Genomic DNA, 7,771 nt, shown 5'->3' with positions numbered 1-7,771 from the left:
TTTTTTTGTGATCTCCTCAGGGTATAGACCCAATAGTGGTATTGCTGGATCAAATATTACCCTTTGGGCATAATTCCAAATTGCTCTCCAGAAAGGTTGGATCAGTTCACAGGTCCACCAACAATGTTATTAGTGTCCCAGATTTCCCATATCCATTCTAATATTGATCATTGTACTTTCTGGTCATATTGGTCAATCTGAGAGATGTGAGGTGGTACCTCAGAGATGCTTTAGTTTGAATTTCTTTAATCAGTAATAATTTAGAGCAATTTTTCATATGATTTTGGATAGTTTTGATTTTGTCATCTGTAAATTGCTTTTGACAATGTGTCAATTGGGGAATGGCTTTTTTTATAAGTTTGACTCAGTTCTCTACATATTTTTAGAAATGAGTCCTTTGTCAGAAATACTAGTTGTAAAAATTGTTTCCCAATTTACTACCTTTCTTTTGATCTTGTTTAGAGTGGTTTTGTTTATGCAAAAGCTTTTTAATTTAATGTAAATCAAAATTATCTAGTTTGTTTTTAATGATGTTTTCCATCTCTTCCTTGGTCATAAACTGCTTCCCTTGATCTCCTAGTTTGTTTATAATATTGTCTTTTATGCCTTAATCCTGTTCCCATTTTGATCTTATCTTGGCATAGGGTATGAGATGTTGGTCTAAACCAAGTTTCTGCCATACTAACGTCCTAATTCCCAACAGTTCTTATCAAAGACAGAGTTCTTATCCCAGAATCTGGACTCTTTGAGTTTATCAAGCAGCAGATTACTGTAATCATTTCCTCCTATCTCTATTTCTTAGCCAGTACCAGACAGTTTTGATGACTGATACTTCATAATATAATTTTAGATCTGGCAAGGCAAAGCAACCTTCATTTGCCTTTTTTTTATTAAATCCCTGGATATTCTTGACTTTTTGTTTCTTCATATGAATTTAGTAACAAATTTTTTTAGCTCATTAAAGTAATTTTTGGAAGTTTGATTGATAAGGCACTAAATATGTAGTTTAATTTAGGTAGAATTGTCATTTTTTATTATATTACCTCAACCTATCCATGAGCAGTTAATATTTGCCCAGTTATTTAAATCTGATTTTATTTATATGAGAAATGTTTTGTAGTTTCATAGTTTCTGAGTCTGCCTTGGCAGGTAGACTCCCAAGTATTTTATAATGTCTGAAGTTACTTGGAATGGGATTTCTTTTTCTAGCTCTTGCTGCTGTATCTTGCTAGTAATTTATAGAAATGTTGAGGATGTATGGGAGTTTATTTTATATCCTGTGACTTTCCTAAAGTTTCATTGTTTCTAGTAGTTTTTTAGATGATTTTTAAGGATTCTGTAGGTATACCATCATGTCATCTGAAAAGAGTGAGAGTTTTGTTTCTTCCTTCACAATTCTAATTCTTTCAATTTATTTTTCTTCTCTTTTTGCTGAAGCTATCATTTCTAATGCAATATTAAATAGTAGTGGTGATAATGGCATCCTTGTTTCACCTCTGATCTTGTTGGGAATGCCTCTAGCTTATCCCCATTGCATATAGTGATTGATGGTTTCAGATAGATTCTGCTTATCATTGTAAGGAGTAATCCATTTATTCCTACACTCTAATGTTTTTAGTAGGAATAGGCATTGTATTTTTTCAAAGGCCTTTTTCAGCATCTATTGAGATAATACTATAATTTGTTAGGTTTGTTATTGATACAGTCAATTTTACTAACTGTTTTCCTAATATTGAACCAACTCTACATTCCTGGGATAGATCCTGCTTGGTCATAGTGTATTATATTAGTGATATTGCTGTAATCACTTTGCTAATTTGCTTTATTTAAGATTTTTGCATCCATATTCATTATTATTATTATCATTATTATTATTATTCATTAGAGAAATTGGTCTATAATTTTCTTTCTCTGCTTTGACACTTCCTAGTTTAGGTATCAGCACAATATCGGTATCATAGAAGGAGTTAAGCAGAGTTCAGTCTTCACTTATTTTTCCAAAGAGTTTATATAGAATTAGGACTAATTGTTCCTTAAATGTTTGCTAGAATTCACTTGTGAATCCATCTGGCCCTGGAGATTTTTAATTAGGGAGTTCAATGATGGCTTGTTGAATTTCTTTTTCTGAGATAGGGATATTTAGGTATTTAATTTCCTCTTCATTTAACCTGGACTACTTATATTTTTGTAAGTATTCATCCATTTCACTTAGATTATCAAATGTATTGGCAAAAAGTTGCCAAATTTATTGGCAAAATAATTCCAAATTATTACTTTAATTTCCTCCTCATTGATGGTGAGTTCACCTTTTTCATTTATGATATTAAGTTTTCTTATCTTTTTAATCAAATTAACCAAAGGCTTATCAATTTTATTGGTTTTTTTAATAAAACCAACTCTTGGTTCTATTTATTAATTCATTAGTTTTCTTGATTTTGATTTTATTAACTTTTCCTTTAAGTTTTAGAATTTCTAATTTGATATTTAATTGGGGGGGGTTAACTTCTTTCTCTAATTTTTTTAGTTGCATGCTTACTTCATTGATTTCCTCTTTCTCTATTTCATTCATGTAAGCATTTAAAGATATAATATATCCCCTAATAACTGCCTTAGCTGTATCCCATAAATTTTGGTATGTTGTCTTGCTGTTGTCATTATCCAGGATGAAATCATTAATTCTATCTATAATTTGTTGTTTGATCTACTCATTATTTAAATGAGGTTGTTTAGTTTCCAATTAGTTGTGGGTCTGTCTCTCCATGGACCATTATTGCATGTGATTTTTATTGCATTATGATCTGAGAAGGAAGTATTCACTATTTCTGCCTTTCTGCATTTGATAATTAGGTTTTTATGCCCTAGTACATGGTCAATTTTTGTGTAGGTGCCATGTACTGCAGAACAAAAGTATATTCCTTTCAATCCCCATTCAATTTTCTCCAAAGGTCAATCATGTCTAGGTTTTCTAATATTCTATTTATCTCCTTCACTTCCTTCTTATTTATTTTATGTTTAGATTTATCTAAATTTAAGAAAGGGAGGTTGAGATCTCCCACCAGTAGAGTTTTGCTGTCTATGTTTTCCAGTAATGCATTCAGCTTCTCCTCTAAGAATTTAGATGCTAAACCACTTGGTACATACATATGTAGTATTGAAATTGCTTCATTGTTTATGGTACCTTTTAGGAGAATACAGTTTCCTTCCTCATCTCTTTTAATGAGATCTACTTTTGCAGTTGCTTTGCCTGAGATGAGGATTGCTACCCCTGCCTTTTTCACTTCAGCTGAAGCAAAATATATTCTGCTCCAACCTCTTACCTTTACTCTGTATGTATGTCTCTGCTTCAAAGGAATTTCTTGTAAGCAGCATATTGTAGGATTCTGATTTTTTACCCACTCTGCTATTCACTTATGTTTTCTCTCTCTTTGTTTTTTAGGTTTTTGCAAGGCAAACGGGGTTAAGTGGCTTGCCCAAGGCCACACAGCTAGGTAATTATTAAATGTCTGAGACCAGATTTGAACCCAGGTACTCCTGACTCCAGGGCTGGTGCTTTATCCACTACGCCACCTAGCTGCCCCTTCACTTATGTTTTATGGGAGAGTTCATCCCATTCACATTCAAAGCTATAATTACTAACTCTTTATTGCCCTCCATGCTATCTTCCCTCCATTTGTATTTTCCCCTTTTTTCACCTTATCCATATTTTCCAGTTTTTTGCTTCTAAATATGTATTTGTCCTCTTATATCCAACTTCCCAACCCTTTCTTTCCCCTTTCCCTTTGCCCTTGCTTCCTTCCCTTCCCTTCCTTCTCCCCTCCCCCTTTCCCCTCTTAATATTTGAAAGGTAAGATAAATTTCTAAACTTAACTGAGTGTGTGTATGTTAATCCTTCTCTGAGCCAAATCTAATAAAAGATTCAGGCAGTTCTCACCTCCTCCCTTCTTTCCCCTCTATTGCAATACATTCTTTGTACTTCTTCCTGTAATGTGATTTATCCCATTCAGTCTCCTCCATCCTCCTGTCTCTTTATTGTCCCCCCCCCCCTTTTATAAGGAGATTTTTAAAAAATCATTTTATCAGTCATGGACAAGTCACGAGTGTCCATTACTTCTCTCTAATAGAGTTACAATTCTTGAGAATTATTAGAGTCTTTCTCCCAGGTAGTGATATAGCCAGTTTCATCTTATGGGATAGTAGGGGTTTTTTTCCATTTTTAACCTTTTCATGTATCTCTTCAATCACTATTTTTTTTTTTAGGTTTTTCTTTTTGCAAGGCAAATGGGGTTAAGTGGCTTGCCCAAGGCCACACAGCTAGGTAACTATTAAGTGTCTGAGACTGGATTTGAATCCAGGTACTCCTGACTTCAAGGCCAGTGATTTATGCACTACGCCACCTAGCCACCCCGTTTTCGTGTATCTCTTGACTCTACTGTTTGAAGTCCAAATTTTCTATTTAGTTCTGGTCTTTTCATCAGGAAATATTTGAATTTTCCTATTTTGTTAAATGTCCATCATTTCCCCTGGAAGAGAAGGCTCAGTTTTGCAGGACAGTGAATTCTTGGCTGCATTCCAAGCTTCCTATCTCTTTGAATATCACATTTCACACCCTTCTATCTCATAATGTTGATGCAGCCAGGTCCTGTGTAATCCTTACTGTGGCTCTTGGTATCTAAATTTTTCTTTCTGGCTGTTTGCAGGATTTTCTCTTTTACCTGATAGTTCTGAAATTTGGCCACAATATTCCTTGGTATTTTCATTTTGGAATCCCTTTCAGGAGGGGATCGATGTATCCTTTCAAAAACTATTTTACCCTCTGATTCCATGATATCAGGGTAATTTTCCTTCACTAAATCCTGAAATATCAAACCAGACTTTTTTTTTTTATCCTCAATGTTTTCAGGAAGCCCAATTATTCTTAAGTTGTCTCTTCTGGATGTATTCTCTAGGTCAGTCATTTTGCCAAAGATATTTTATGTTTTCTTCTATTTTTTCAGTTTTTGGTTTTAACAGATTCTTGTTGCCTCATGAAATCATTAGTTTCCACAGATTTCAATTTGCTTTAGAAGAATTTTCTTCATTTAACTTTTGCAACTCCTTTTCCAATTGTTTAATTCTATTTTTGAAGGAGTTTTCCATTTGCCCAATTATGGTTTGAGAGAATTATTTTCTTTTTGCACTTCTCCAGTTGATTTTTTAAACTCCTTACTGATCTCTTGTAAGAAGTCTTTCTGTGCTGGAGACCAATTCATATTGTCCTCAGAAGTTCTAGGTCTCTCTGAGATAGGATCTTTGTCTTTGAGGTAACTTTCAATGGACCCCCTTTCCACTGTCTTTTTTTTATTTTCCTGGGAGCTTGTGTTAGGGAAGGGGCTAGTTCACAGAAATTTGACATTGAAATCCTTAGAGGCATTGCTCACTGGGCTTAATAACTCCAAGTGGGCCAGCCAGTAGGGGGTGCTAGACACTTTCTTTGGAATGTTTGTGACTTTGACTTGTGGCCTACTCCCTAGGCCTGGGGGAGAGGGTGGGGGTGGGGAAACAAGGTCTGGATTATCCTTGAACAATGTGGGCTGGACCCTCAGGCTATACAGTTAATCTCCTTATTCTTCATTCAGTACTAAGAAAGATCTGTTGCCCACACCTCACGTGGGGTGGGGTGGGGTGGTTGTTACTGTGCTTGTTCTGAGGAGAATCACTTTGACCTACAGGGCTGGGGCTGGGGGGGGGGCGGGTGAGACTCAACTGGAAACAAGGAAATCCCACTGAAAATACTGGACTTGTGGCCCTGGTCTTCCAGACCAGCTGATCTGACCAAATCAATGGCTAGTCACACTCTGGAGCTCTCCTACCTGCCACTCACACAACCAAAGCTTCCATGGCTGTTCTCAGGTTAGTCCTGGGACCTCACCCTGCCTCCCCTGAACTGGCTTTCTGCTCTTTGCCCCGGCTCACCCACATTCCCCTGAAGAAGATCTTATTGGTAGATGGGTTTTGTGGATCTAGATTCTGTTAAGAGGCTTGATTCATAATAGTTCTGAGGGAAATCCAGGAGACCTTAGGACAGTCCCTGCCTTCTCTCTACCATCTGGGCTGGAAGTTCTGATTTTCTCTCTACCTTTTTTCTAAATTCACCCTCTGGTTCTTAATTCTTTCCTCAGAGCAAAAGAACCAAAATCTTCCATGTACCTTCTTTCAAATATCTTAAGATGGCTATTATGCTATCTTTCCATTCCCCAAGTCTTCCCTTCTTCAGGTCAAACATGGCCCACTTCTTTATGTGATAGTCAGATACCATGAACTTGAGTCTCCTCACTGATCTGATCATGCATAAAATAGCTTTCATATAATATAATACCTATAATTGAATGTAGTACTTCATATTAACATTTTTTTTTGTATTGCAGGTGTATCGGGGCAGGAGGGATTCCCTTTTTAGACTATCCCATGCTATCTAGCATGAAGTTATGAATATAGCAAACATGAAATACATCTTTGTTATTATTGCTGATCGATGTGTCTTAAATGGCATGAAATTTTAGAAAAGCCTTCACAAAGGATGGGTGGTTGTCCTTTTTGTTTGCTTGTTTGTTTCTTTTTTCATTTAAAAATGTTTTATTCTGATCTTAAGAATTAAAGTAAGTATTTCTGTAACATAGTAAAATATATAAAAGATGATTATATATGAAAATGTAAATCTATTATGGACAATTTGTTATTCCTATTAATTATAGGAAAAATTTATTATGTAACTTTATTTCCATTTTTTCTTCCCTCCCCCCTCCCCTACCCTAGAGATGGCTATCAATAGCCACAGATATGTGTATATATAAATATATATATATATATATATGGAAGAGCATTTATATATATATATATACATATATATATATGGAAGAGCATTTTATATATATATTATATATTATATATATCAGTTCTTTATCTGGATTCAAATAAGCATCTTCCTTCATGGTCCCTTGTAGTTACTTTGGGTACTTGTAATAATCAAATGACTTAATCATTCAAAGTTGTTCTTTTTTTTTTAAGGGTTTTGCAAGGCAATGGGGTTAAGTAACTTGCCTAAGGTCATACATGTAGGTAACTAGTAAGTGTCTAAGGTTAGATTTAAATTCAGGACCACCTGACTCCAGGGCCAGAAATCTATTCATTATGCCACCTAGCTGCCCCCAAAGTTGTTCTTAAAACAATATTGCTGTTGCTATATACAACATTCTCCTGGTTCTGCTCATTTCACTGTTCATTAATTCATGTAAGTCTATCCATGTTTTTCTAAAACAATTGATGTTACAATTTCTTATAATAGTATTCTTTAATAATTATATATATACAATTTGCTCAGTCATTCCCTCATTTCGAATAGTCACCTTGGTGGGACTCACATATGGTTCAGTGCTATTGCCACTGTTGAAAAAAACATATCTGCTAAGAAAAACTGAAAAGAAAAAATTCTCATTACCTACCCAGAAGCAATATAGTATAACACTAAAAGTATTGATTCACTGGTTAGTAGATTTTTTGTCTAAATCCCACCTCTGTAGCTAACTATCTTTTTTACTTAGTCAATTGCTTAACCTCTGGGTTCCAGTTTCTCATCTGTAAAATGGGATATTTAGATTACAATAAATACCTCTAAGGTGTGTTCCAGGTCTAAATCTTTGAATCTATTATGATCCTATGATTTATGACCAAGGAAAATGGTTGAGAGAGATCACTAGAGAGTATAAACTTGGGTTATGGAAGCTTCCAGAAAAAG

The sequence above is a fragment of the Macrotis lagotis genome, chromosome 1 (genome assembly GCF_037893015.1).
Source record: "Macrotis lagotis isolate mMagLag1 chromosome 1, bilby.v1.9.chrom.fasta, whole genome shotgun sequence".
NCBI classification, from domain to species: Eukaryota; Metazoa; Chordata; class Mammalia; order Peramelemorphia; family Peramelidae; genus Macrotis; species Macrotis lagotis.
Note: the sequence above shows the minus strand (reverse complement) of the source record.